The 14,794-nt window shown below is 33.4% G+C and overlaps 1 non-coding gene across 1 annotated transcript; it reads left to right on the forward strand.

Moving 5' to 3' along the window:
• Nucleotides 1-710: 710 nt before the first annotated feature.
• Nucleotides 711-817, forward strand: LOC139903571 (small nucleolar RNA R71). Its single transcript, XR_011778382.1, has one exon. It is a non-coding gene; the product is annotated as a small nucleolar RNA R71 (small nucleolar RNA).
• Nucleotides 818-14,794: the final 13,977 nt, after the last annotated feature.

The following is a 14,794-nucleotide window of genomic DNA, read 5'->3' on the forward strand; positions in this document are numbered from 1 at the left end:
TAGCAAATTGATTTCTCATTAGTATCTCCTTCTGATCTTGTCTGGTCGCAGTTCTCTGATTTAACTGTTATTGCCCTTGAATGAACTGAGTTAACTGATCATCAGCTCCGAGTGTGGGGTTAGTTGCTTTTGTAATCTGGGTGGTAGGGGAATTTTCCTCAGCTGGGGAACCAGTGAGTGGGAGTGGTTGATCGTAGGTCAATTGAGATTGTTGGGCTATATAAGGTGGATAGCGATAGCAAAAAGGTTGATTGCTTCGCTAAAATTGATTAACCCTAGGTGGTTGATTGAATCCAGAATGTGGTGGACGAGCTGGGTATTGGACGTAACAGACTGAACCGTCAGGGTTTTCGTACTCAACTTGATATTCTTCAGTAGGTTGTGGGTTGGTACAATTAACACAAGCCTGAGCTTGGATAACCTGCTGCGGCTGCGTCTTCAGTTCTCCAAGTTGTTTAGCAAGAGATTCCATCTTATCCGTGAGGGATTTGATGGCCTCCGTTTGATTGTTAAGTGCAGAGAGTGGGGCAGATGATGAAGTTGTTTCACCACTGTTCCAGTCATGATGATGCATTGTCATGTTCTTGAGCAATTCCCATGCTTCGTCTGCGATTCGGTTCATCAGATTCCCTTGACCTGCTGTATCGATTGGCGTCCTATGATTTACCGTAAGACCATTGTAGAAGGTACAGATTTGGGCTGACCGTTCTAGCTGGTGATTAGGGCATTTCTTCCGCAGGATTTTGAATCACTCCCATGCAGTATAATGAGATTCATCATAACTTTGTTTGAAGTTAATGATGTCATTCTTCAGTTTGATTTGTTTAGAAGGAGGGAAATATTTGGTTAGGAATTTAGTAGCCATCTCCGTCCATGACGTGATGGAATCTTTTTCCAGTCCTTCGAACCAAGTTTGAGCATGATGAGTGAGAGAATAGGGGAACAAGTATAGCTGGACTATATCTTGTCCTATCCCTGGCTATTTGTAGGAGTTTGAAAGAGATATGAATTTATCAAGGTGAGAATTAGGATCGTCATTCGGTAATCCATGAAACTGACAGCTATTTTGAATGAGCTGGATGATGTGATGTTTTAATTCTAACGAGTGTCCTTGAATCTCTGTAAATCTGAATGGTCCTCCTCGACCTTCAATCGAGGGTTTGGTGTTTTCTTCTAAAGTAACGCGTAACGCCATTTGATTTCTGATTCGTGCTTCCTTGCGTGCTTTAGAGATTATTGCGTCTGGATCAGGTACGGATAACAACGGCCCTGGTCTAGATCGGGTTTGGGTCATACACTGGGTATGCCTTTTTGTTTTTAATTTTTTGCAAATAAGCTAAATTATAATAAGCTAAACTAATCTAATCTAATTCTAGGATAATCTAATTCTAAGGTATTCTAATTTAATATAAGGTAATCTAATCTAATTTAATCTAGGGTAGTTTAAAGTAATCTAAGGTAATCTAATTTAATTAACTAACTATCCTACGGTTGAATATGTTTTTGGTTCTGGCTACTGATTCCCTGGTTTTCGGTAACAGAGCTCCGCACGAACTATTCAACAAACCAAGTGGCCAGGCCGACTACGGAGAGGCAGGATCCTTTTGGTTCCAATATAATTGGCGACTGTTCGGAAAATCCAATAACCAAGTCCGTGTATAATTGTCTTTCTTAGTCACCACTAAATGCTTGTGAATAAGTTTGATAGAGAGCAGTATTGCCTGAATACTAGTTCCCCGACAGCGGCACCAAAAACTTAGTATCCTCCCGTGATATGGCCGAAATGGACGATTTTTATTCACGCGGTGTCGTCAGGCCGTGGCTCGCCAGGGTCAGCCACTCGTGGGAGGAAGGAACTGTTTTAAATTTATATTTAGCGGGGCCTAAATTTTACTATTCCTTATAAGTAAGGGAAGTATGACCTAGGGTCGTATTTTTGAGATATCAGTAGAATCGAACATATATATAAGCCTAAGATAGTTAGGGAGTAGTGAATATTTATTTTGAGTTTTCTAATTTATAAGACAGATAAAGTAAATGCGATAAAATTCATAATTCAGATAAGGTTAAAGTGAGTGCATACTATGAATTCATCAGTTATTCTGCCGAGGTTATGGAATGCTGGCTCATGAATAGGCAGAGGCCCTGTATTCATTACACTGGTCCTAAACGCCCCTGTCATAAGACATGTCACTGGGTACTACGTTAGGCTTGAAGATTCTGAATAGATAGCAACGTCCCTTACCCCCGACGCCCATGCAGTCTGACTACAGGAATACACGTTCAGATGGCTCATCCAATTGAGCGACTCAGTTGTGTGAGTATTAACATTCCTAAATGGTCTAAACTTTCTTAAGCATAATAGAAAACATGGTTTACCATATCCGAGAGATGTGATGTGTTGCAATGCTTTTGTTAATGATTGGTAAAAGGTAGTTAGGCTCTTAAAAAGAGTTCAACCATAAAGAACACCATGGCCAAGTCAAGCTGACTTCCATGAACACGTTCGGTTATCCTAACGGTCCAATCCATTATGTTTCTAAACAAACAGTTCATTAATTAATTAAGAATCCCTCAAGTGGGGTACAATGCTTGAGACCGCGTTATGGTGCAGTGTACTGGTCAACACTAACCGGGTTCCATGGCTTTACTTAGCAGAGGTATAGCTTACAACAACCGCTGTGCTTCAGCGTGCACGTACGAAGTTTATATGCTTGGTGACTACACTAGCATGGTCTAGGACCGACAATGTACTAAGGGTCTAGTCAGATGTTTCACTATGAAAAAGTCCTCAGTCGAAATCCAAAGCTCGATAGACTTACTACAACTGGCGTGCCTCGGTTGATCTTATGTTGTATCCGATAGACTTCTCTTACCAACGGATGACACATATAGTGTACTCTGAATTGGGGTTCGTGACTTCCCAATAACAGAGCCTATAACTACGTTCTATTAGTTGGAAAAGCAATTGAGTTTAAAGCATAATCGGAACGCATTTCAACAGCATACACAGACCATAATATTATTTCGGCATTATAACTGCTTACATCATAGCATACACTAAAGATAACTACTCGCTAATCATGGCAACAATATCATAAAATATTATATAAGATAAAGGATAGAAGTACCAGTAGATTAAACGAGTTCCGAATACAAAAGTGACAACTTCAAGACTCCAGACCGCTCCTAATACTATCTTCAGCGTTCTTCACCGGGTACTAGGTTTCCCGCACGGAGTCGAAGGCCTTGAGAGTATGACTAATATTGTACAAGAGAGAGAAAGAAGTGAATTGAAGTGTGTGTTGGAATGAATGATAAAGCCCCTTTAAATAGACTAGGAATTTGCCAAAATACGGCTGGCAGGCCGTTTGGCAGCCCGTTTGGTGGCCCGTATTTGGCAGGCCGTTTGCCTGGTAGCCCGTATGGCAGGCCGCTTGGTGAACCATATTTGGCAGGCTGTTTACATACTGGCAGGACGTATGGCTGGCCATTTTTGATGCTGGTCAGCCTTGATTCACTGGATCGTAACTTGATTTCTTGTGTTTCACCGTTTTCGCTCTAGAATCTTTGTTTTAGCTCCGATTCTCTTGATTCTTTTTGCACCGCCTTCGTAATTACTTGTTCTTCAATTCTAATTGATGAAGTGGGTATTTTGCCGATAAAGTTCGAATCTTTGTTGTTTTTGGGCCTTAATACCGGGGTGAAAACGTGACTTTTTAGCCGATATTAATGTCCGAAGTTGTCCCGGAATGATGGGGAATTTATCATGTTCGAAGTTTTCCCGAAATGATGGCGAATTTATCATGTCCAAAGTTGTCCCGGAATGATGGCGAATTTATCATGTCCGAAGTTGTCCCAGAATGATGGGGATATTCTCTATGCATCTTGTTACGGTCGATTACCAAATGTTCAATCCATATGAATGATTTTTATCTCTATGCAATTTGTGCGAAATGCCTGATATGAGATGTATATTGAAACAAAAAATGAAAATCTTGTGGTGTATTAAAATTATGGAAATGATCGATTATGATAAACTAATGAACTCACCAACCTTTTGGTTGACACTTTAAAGCATGTTTATTCTCAGGATTTAAAGAAATCTTCCGCCGTGCATTTGCTCAATTTAAAGATATTACTTGGAGTCAGTCATGGCATATTTCAAAAGACGTTGCACTCAAGTCGTTGAGTTCAGTAAAGATTATGATTAAGTAAATGGCAGATTAGATCATTTATAGTTGGATATTATGAAATGGTATGCATGCCTGTCAGCTTTCGATGTAATGAAAGTTTGTCTTTTAAAAAGAATGCAACGTTTGTAAAATGTATCATATAGAGGTCAAATACCTCGGAATGTAATCATATGTTATTGTATTCGTTCTTATGGATTAGGACGGGTCTTTACAAAATTGCTTTAACGGGTAGGTACTATAACGACCCAGAAATTTTCGACCAAATTTAAACTTAATCTTAATATGATTTCGCCACGATAAGCAAAGTCTGTAAAGTTGAATCTCAAAATTTTTGAACCATTTTAATGTATTAATTCAACCTTTGACTATGTCCGACGATTCACGAACAATTGTTTGTAAATAAATATGTATATATCTATAAATATAAGTATATATAATAATTTGAAATTATGAAATATAATTTAAATATTAGAATTAAAAATGTAAAATGATAAATAAAAATAATTAAGTGTAAATTTAAAATGAATCTATATATAAACATATATGATTTCTATGATTAATTATTATTATTTGTATATTGTAATATATATATATATATATATATATATATATATATATATATATATATATATATATATATATATATATATATATATATATATATATATATATATAAAATTTATAAACAATAAATATTCAATAAAGGTTATCATATTATATAGGATTATTAAATATTACATAATTAATAATATATAGTACAAGTTAAAATATAGTTGTTATATTAATATCAGTATTAATAATAATATTATATGAAAGTTAATACATTTGATTTGTTACATTATTATTAATATTATTATCATTGTTAATAACATTATTATTATAATTAGTAGTAAAATTTTAATTTTTGTTATTATGATTTATAGATATGTAAAAATTTAGTACTCATTAGGATATAATACATATTATATAGTGATATCACATTTAAGTGCAAGATTGAAAATAATTGTTATATTAATATTATTATCATTACTTTTATAGATATTAAAATTTGTATAAATATTATTATAACTAATAAGATTGTATTATCTTTTTTTTTTGAAAATTGTTATTAATAATTAAAATTATTTAAAATTAACATTTTTCTAAGTAATAATAGTATTTAGCAATTATTATTACTAATTACTTTATTAGTATATTTATACTTATTAAATATCAAGAATTAAAGAATTTAATATATATATATATATATACATATATAAATACAGATATTTAAAAACAAATATATAAACAGATATATAAAAATAAATATAAATATCTTGATATATATATACAGGTACATGATATTATATAAATTCATATATTTATAATAATAACAGAATTATTAACTAAATTAGATTAATTAAATTACTGTATTATATAAAGAAAGTCCAACATCTGTTTCATATCGTTATCTTACTGTGTTCGAATTTTATTTCTGTCTATAAGCTCGTACTAATCATGAATCAATCACAAGGAGAATCCAACTTTCTGTTAGACATCGATTTTAAGCTTTATATTTTTAATTTATATTTCTTTTTTTTAATTAGCTAGCGTCGACACAAATTGATATAAATAATGGAATTACACAGAATACTTCCACATTCAATCAACTTAATATCCTTAATATCAATCATCAATTTTTCCGGCCTTATATGGCGAATTAAATAAAAAAGGGTGAAGAACACCCAGACGTGCTCTATTCTTACTTCAAAATTTAAAAGGCTCAAAATCGAATCATTTTTCAAAATTTGTAAATGCATATAGGTTAGAAATCATGCATTTATACTATCTGTAAAGTTTCAGATTCCAAATCATCCTAACGAATTTCAATTTTTGAGTGAAAGTTAATTTTGTAAAAAGTCAACTTTTGTTCTTGAGCCAAATTTGATTTTTCTGTTTTGATTTAAATTAAATTGATGGTTCCTATAGTTTCTAAAAAGGTTTTGCAATCTATTTCATGTTAAAGGTATGAACTAAAATGTCCTAGAATTTGAAATTTGAAATTGAGTTCAAATAGGTGTCGACAGGTTATATTTTTCTATTTTATTCTGTTATTTTTCGATTTCTGCTGATCAGAAAAACATCCATTAAGTTTGATTGTATTTAAATTACAAGTCTTAAATCGTTTTATTTATTAATGGAGTGATTCTGAGTAAATCGTATTTGAGGAAGGAGGAATAAGATAGACAGATAAAATATACGGGTTAAATACAATTGAAGGGTGAAGTAAATCAGATAAGTAGTAACAGCAGGATGGTCTGAGGTGTTAGCGAGTATTTGAGAGGTCATGGGTTCGAGCCCGATCTAGGGCAATTCTTTTTAAACAAAGCTTTTAAGGGTATACACAATTTCTTTTACTTTTATTATTATTATTATTATTATTATTATTATGATTATTATTATTATTGTTACGATTATTATTATTAGTTATTAAGGTTATAATTATGATTATAAATTTTTATTGTTACTGGTGTTATTATTATTAAAAGTATTACTAATAATACTAGTATTATCATTATAATTATTAGTATCACCATTATAATTATTATTATAAGTATTATCATTATTATTATGATTATGATTATTATTATCATTATTAGGAAAACAATACAACCTAATATTATTATCATTAATATTTGTATTATTAACATACTTACAATTATTACTATCAAAAGAATTATTATTCAGGTTATCATTATTATTATTACTATCATGATTATCATTATTAATATTGTTATTGTTAAAAACTATTATCATTATAATCAATATTACTTTGTTAACATGAAAACTAATACTGATATTATTATTAATATTATCAATATCACTATTTTTTTATTAGTAGGATTATGAAAAGGAAAGATTTTAAAAATAAAAATACTGTTTTTCAAGAAAATTATAAATGAAATATCATTATTATTATTATCACTGATCATTATCAATATTATTACAAATAGATATTCGTATATAAAATTTCATTTTCATAATATTAGTAATACATATCACTATATTTTTTAAAAATGATACTAATTAAGTATAAAAGATATCAATTGATATAAGTATATTTTCATCATATAAAAACCCTAGTATAAATTTTTATTAATAACCTATTATAAAGAAAGATAAATATTAGTTACATAAAATATATAAATTAAATATATTAAATTTAAGTAAATAACATATAACATAACAAGCATATTATTGATAATAATATATATAAACTTGCTCGATTACAATTATATGTGTTAATCGATATACAATTGATATAGGTTCGTGAATCCGAGGCCAACCCTGCATTGTTCAGTTCCGTTGTATGAATATTTTTACTACAAAAATATTGTATTGTGAGTTTCATTACTCCCTTTTTAAATGCTTTTGCAATATATATATTTGGGACTGAGAATACATGCGCTGCTTTATAAATGTTTTACGAAATAGACACAAGTAATCAAAACTACATTCTATGGTTGGATTATTAAACCGAATATCACCCCCTTTTAGCTTGGTAACCTAAGAATTAGGCAGACGAGAGGTTCTGTTCCTAATTGACATGAATCCTAAAGATAGATCTATTGGGCCTAACAACCCCCATTCAGGTTATGGATAGCTTTAGTACTTCGAGATTATTATTATACAGACAAGAGGTTCTGTTTGGGGATATTCTATGCATTAAAGTTAATGTCAGTTACCAGGTGTTCAATTCATATGAATGATTTTATCTTTATGCAGACGAGAGGTTCTGTTTTTAAATATGAAAATCTTGTGGTCTATTAAAATTAAGGAAATGATTGATTATGATAAACTAATGAACTCACCAACCTTTTGGTTGACACTTTAAAGCATGTTTATTCTCAGGTATGAAAGAAATCTTCCGATGTGCATTTGCTCATTTTAAAGATCTTATTTGAAGTCATTCATGACATATTTCAAAAGACGTTGCATTCAAGTCGTTGAGTTCAATAAAGATTATTATTAAGTAAATGATAGATTAAGTCATTTATAGTTTGGATATATTATGAAATGGTATGTATGCCTATCAACTTTCGATGAAAGGAAAGGTTGTCTTTTTAAAACGAATGCAATGTTTGTAAAATGTATCATATAGAGGTCAAATACCTCGCAATGTAACCATATGTTATTGTATTCGTCCTTATGGATTAGGATGGGTCTTTACATATAAGTCCAAAAGTAACATCAGTTTAACATCGAATACATATCCAGATTCTCTCTCTCGCATAAATACATTAGCAAAAACAAAAATGCAAACTAGCAATACAGTATCTGACATAGATCAGCTGGCTTGAACTTGGTTTGAGCTTTGAGCATCACTTTCTCTGTTGAGGTAGGCATGGTAGACATCGATCACACATTGATATCTCATAGCTTCCTATTTTCGATCATCTCTAAACGTAATGTGATGGCGGTGAAGGGTCTCCACATCAAATCTCGATAAGTTCCTCAGCCACATAGGATCTAAAATCCTCACATTGTCAAACTGTATGCTTTCATCTTCCTTTTCAATTGCAGTCAAGATCACTGCTTCTTCCGACAACTCATCATAGAACCACCATCTGAAGTTTTTGCATATATGCTTGGGTAAGGAAATAAATGGAGATTGCTTCATGTACTTGGCTGGACGGAACTTAACAACACGTACAGGTCCACCTTTAGAATTTCTCTTTGTCGGGTGCATGGAAAACCTGGGTTGACTTAAAGATATCCCATTTCCCTATCTTATACTCATATCTGAGTTTTTTCTGAAACCACCTGGAAAGGTCACTATCTTCAGCTTTCAACATCTTCAGCTTAGTAAGTTGCATGATCTCGAAGTAAGGTAGAGTTTTGAAGTGACTAGGACGTGCCATGTAATCAACTCCTCCTTCCCTCTTGATTGCGAAATAATTGATCTCCTTGAAGTAACCTCAGCTCAAAATTTTACCCTTGGAATACTTCTTGGTTCTCTTTCCCCTTTCGTAGAAACTAACAAACTTCGGCTAGAGTTCTGGCTTATTCAACTGAGCAGGGTTAAAGACGTTCTGTTTCCACTAACTCTAACGGATCTTGTCTTCTTTAATATTTCTATTAACTTTAACCCTATCACGTTTGAACCATTCATTAATCTCATTCCATGCCTCAGCTTTAGTTTGCTCGGCTCGGAGTTTCTTCTTCTTCAGCTCAATCTCTTTTCTTTCTTTCTCAATGAGTAGTTTCTCATGTCGGATTTTCTTATTCCTTTCCATTAACTCATCAACTTCCTTGATTTGTTCCTTCTATACCTTCCTTGCTTCTTCTAAATCATTCAATCTCTTTGTTTTCACCTCACTACTCAAATTGAAGAAGTCACTTAAATTGTTGAGTGATGGATTTGAGTATGGTTTGAGCGAAGGCATAACAATCTCAACTTATTCTTCTTCTTTATCAGATTCTGTTACCAATTCATCTTCAGATTCAACAATCACATCCTCTTTCATACTATCCTTACCAATAGAATCTTCACTCTTCTCATCCGCAAACAAATTATCGAAATCACTTAAGTTGATATTTTGGATTGATTTGGGAGGGATACTGGAAAATGACTCTTCTTGTGGAGCCTTGTTCTCAGCTTCAGCTATCTCTGCATCCTCTGTATCATTTTCACTATCGTATGACAGATCAGCAAGTTGTTCCATCGGGAAATCACTTGGTGGAACGTCCCCCTTTTCTGCATCATTAAAACATTTGAATAATTCATATAATATTCAGCAGTAAAGACCTCACCATATTCATTAAAGCTTCGAGTAGGTATCACAAACAGAATCTTAAAAGAGGGTCCTCCAGTTCCAGCATCTTCTTCATCGTCTTTCTCGTCATCACCACCCAAATCAGAGGAATATTCTTCTCCTCTCTCCTTAATCAACTTTGTTTTACCAGAGGTAAGCAATTCGATCTTATTGTTCAACTCCTTTAACTTCTCCTTATTCTCACTCTTAATCTCCAACACCTTCTTCTTCAACTTCTCCGTTCTACCCTTCTGACGGTCCAATCTATTCGATACCCTCTTGTTTTCCTCCACCAATGACTCAATCTTAGCTTCATTGATCTTCTTCTCCTCAATGGCTTGATTCTCTAGATTGGTTATTTTCGTGATTAAAGACAACAGTAGATTTTGATGTGTCTTTAAATTAGCTGATGTGACCTGAGGTGCTGTGGTGGCAGGTCTCCGTGAGGTAACAACTGCTCTTGCATCCTTCATGAAACCGGATGGTTGTTTCTGAGCTTGTTGTTTTGAACCTCCCTGAGATAACCTTTGAGATGAATCAAAATGATGTTTTGTCCTTTTCTCCTTCTTCTTGGGCTGTTCCGAAGTCATTGCTTCCTTCCCTTTCCTCTTCCTCTGAATCAAACTAACATCTTCCTCTGTCGCTTCATCATCACCTTCAATAATTTCATCATCAACATTACCTCCTCCTTGAACTTCACCGGTAGCTCTCAGATTATCACATTTACCTTCCTCCTCATCAGTAACTTCATAGTTAGAGTTGGAATCCTCATTCCTCCAAGCATTACCATCTGGACATCGATAATTTTCCTTAATCAGATGAAAACAAGCTTTCTGTTAAACTCAGGTCTCAAACCCTCGTTTCTTGTTTCCTCCATTCTTCGAAAAGTTATCGGATTCATTGGCTTAAGGTGAATAATATCCTCTTCAAGCTTCGGTAGATCAAGTGCAGCATCATTAATAATCATTAATAATCATTCGGTAGAAAACGGGCATAAATGAAATATCTCTGAGTAGAACTGAAAAGATTCAATTTGAAGTAATAGAAGACGAATCCCGAGAAATCATATGAAGCTTTTAGAAAAAGTGCCACAAACATACTTTGCACTTTCTCGTTCAGCTTATCGAAACCAGCTTTACGTCCACTTAAACAATGCATAATCACATGAGCAAGATATCGAAACTGTGGAGGCAGAAGCGTCTTCATTAGTTCAGATTTACCAGCAATATACCCAGAATAAGCACATCTTTTAAAGCATCCATGAATTCTCTCACGATCGATTGTCATATGAGCACAGTTCTCATCATTAAAGCCCAAAATCCTTCTTATCACAGTCTTAGAAACAATGATCTCTTGCCCTTGAACAGTACTGACTATCTTAGTCTCATCTTCCGATACATCAAGTATAGCATTTCTCCAGAAATCTCTCTGATGGCTGTAGTATGCCGTGCATGGAGTAGAAATAGTTGTATGTATCCTTGAACGCTGAAGGAAAGCTACAATCTCTGTAAAATGATCACCTCTCTCGAGAGTAGTATCATATAGAGCAACTTGGTTGCTCAGATCACCCTTCTCTAGGATAATTTCTGATTGAGCAGGTTGGTTAACAGGATTCACTTGAGGATTTTCTTGTTGCTCCCCCTGTACTTCTGGATTGACAATTGGCGCATTGACTTGTTGATCATCCATTGATGATATCTTAACAAACTGAAACATTAACAGAAATGTTAGAAATACAACCCACATATCATAAAATATCAAAGCATTCGCAACAAAGTGTCATAAACTTGTTAACATGATAAAACGTGCGAGTGATAATGTCACACCTGCGGCTGAGTGATCAACCGTGTGAGTGATATAGTCACTCGTGCCACTGTTGACACGTTTGAGCAGTAATATGATTTCAGACAAGGTACACGGTTGAGGTACTGTTTATAAACGAGTGAGTCAGCCGTGTGATGACTCGTGCGGTTAATCACACGTGTCAGCTCTGTCAAACCAGTGAGCAACCAAATCAAATTGAACAAGTGAGCTCAAAGGTTCACATGGTTGATCATCAACCGCGTATTGACTTGTGCGAGTCATGTCTCACGCGTGTGAGTGATGTCACTCGTGCATGTCTGATGAAACCGATATTAAATGCATTTTAAATCACTGAGATTACATGTTTGATCGCTTTAGGGGCCGATTTACATCACAATAGCAACATTAGGTTCCGTTTAACACAAAACAATAACAGATACATATCAAAATACACTTCAATTTCACAGAATTCAAGTTAAAAACCCTTAGGGTTTCGACACATTAAAACAACAAATTAACCTATGAAAACTTGATGAAATCATACCCAGTTGGTGGCGCTGTGGTCGGATTAACAAGATGAACGAACGCTGCGGTGGAAAATTCGATTGGTGAAGGTTGATTTTTGAGAGAGAAAATGAAATAGGTGCACAAGTGTGAGCTCCTGTGCTCGTCACCCCCTATTTATACTCTCGTGATCAACCGTACGGTTGATCAAATGATTCACCATTCAACCACGCATCTCACAATCACTCGTGCGTGTGACCCAAATGTCTTAGGAAAATTCTAGAACAGGGTCATCCGTACGGTTAACCTCACACGTGTGGTTACTCGTACAGTTCACACATCAATCGTGCTAGTGAGCCACTTAGGCAATTTCAAATTTTTACAAACTTAGGATTTCGACTCGTTTAGCAATCTTAGAGCTAACTAGCACTTTCAATTTGAGTCATAAATCACTAATCTATCAAGAAATGATCATTGACACTTAGGTATATCAAAATTCTTAACCATAGAAAGGTTATTACTCTAAACATTCTGTTTCACATGAGTAAGTCATTCAGTGTAATGTCATCTTAACTTCACTAATATCTTAAATCATTAAAAACCTTTAAATAATCACGAGCCCTACAAACTTCTATCTCATGGATTTGGTGGCCAAAAATATCTTGATCTTGACAAGGTTCTTTCAGATGTCATTTTGCATTCAGATGATAATCAGAAAATAAAAGAACGAAAGAAATCTTTATAAATTTTCTGAGATATAATGTCATGCAACTAAAAATATGCAAATATAAGACATTCTACCATGAAGTGCAATAACATGCAAAATCAAAATCTTTTTGTTGTTTTACAGTTTTCAATGCAAACTATTTAACAGACAGATAAACAAACACATAAATCCACATTCTTTTTGTGAGCAAGATGACTAACAATTTAAAAATGGATCAGAACTGACATATTGAATCAACTTCTATTGTTCATTCCTAATTATCCAGTCTATGTCTATTATCATGCAATTACTGATATCAATCCTCATTAAACATGAACATATTCATCCCGGACACTTCGACAATCATGTTGGCATTAATTACTTGAACACTATAAAGCAGTGATTTTTGAGATCACGCTAAGTTCATTGATCCTTGATTCTTTCATCACTTATGATTGTGCGTTTTTATTAGGTTGTCAATTCATTATGCGTAACTTTCCGTTATCTCTTTCCATGTACTTCATTCAAATTGAACAGGATGGTTTTCACGGCATTTTGAGTACTGTCAGCCTTTGGCTTCTATCAGTGTGTTGACAATCTTCAATCTAGTTGGTATGGCAGATCTTAGAGTATATTGGATTATCCGAATAGGCGCATTATTTACCGCGGAGATTGGTCTACAGTTAAAGCAGACTTGCCTGATGACCAGTCGTCACATGAAATAAATCTCAAGGCCCTTAACTTCTTTATGTTCAAGTTGACATGGAAAACGGAATCGAAAGTTAAACTTTCATATATATATATATATATATATATATATATATATATATATATATATATATATATATATATATATATATATATATATATACATATATATATATACATATATATATACATATATATATATACATACATATATATATATATATATACACATATATATATATACATACATATATATATATATATATATACATACATATAATATATATATATATATATATATATATATATATATATATATATATATATATATATATATATATATATATATATATATATATATATTATTTAGAGTATATCTAGGTAAGTATCTTTCCAACTTACAGTCTTAATAGGTATAAATCTATATTGCAGACGACAAGAATCTTGATAGTTTAGTGTGAATGTCGTGATTAAGCAATTCAAGCTGCGCGGGGGCGTCACACTAAGAATGATCTGAGTTCTTTATGAGCACATCATGAATCAGCATTCTTCATACTTTCAGGACTTTGCCATCTTGATACGCCAATAATTTTTGACTTTGATTTTATTTTGATATTTAACCTTTTCAGCATATCACTGTCTTTTGATATATTGATTTTGAACGCCATCATGAATGGATTTTCCATTGTTATGCATAAATTCATGTTTCTTTGTTGTGTGCTCAGATCACTCAAAGGTATTCTCCCTTAAATGCTTGAACGGTCCGCAATAAGGAATTATACTTTTCAACCTTAAGTGAGAAGGGACACTTACTTTCGACATAAACTAATTTTCTTTGATATTTTCGGGGTTTAGTTTCGATTATAAAGTCTTAGGTCCATGACAACGTGGTATGCACCAGCCAAACAGATAATCCTTAACCTTAAAATCCACCCCCAACCTTTTCTAGTGATTATCAATTATGATAGGGGATACCCTCAACTGACTGTTGAGTTCCTCAACAATTATCATTTGATATAGTTTCGAAGATAATTATGTGACTACCTTCAAACGCTACAGATCGTTCTTGACTTCTGAATCTT

Source organism: Rutidosis leptorrhynchoides, chromosome 3 (genome assembly GCF_046630445.1).
Source record: "Rutidosis leptorrhynchoides isolate AG116_Rl617_1_P2 chromosome 3, CSIRO_AGI_Rlap_v1, whole genome shotgun sequence".
NCBI lineage: Eukaryota > Viridiplantae > Streptophyta > Magnoliopsida > Asterales > Asteraceae > Rutidosis > Rutidosis leptorrhynchoides.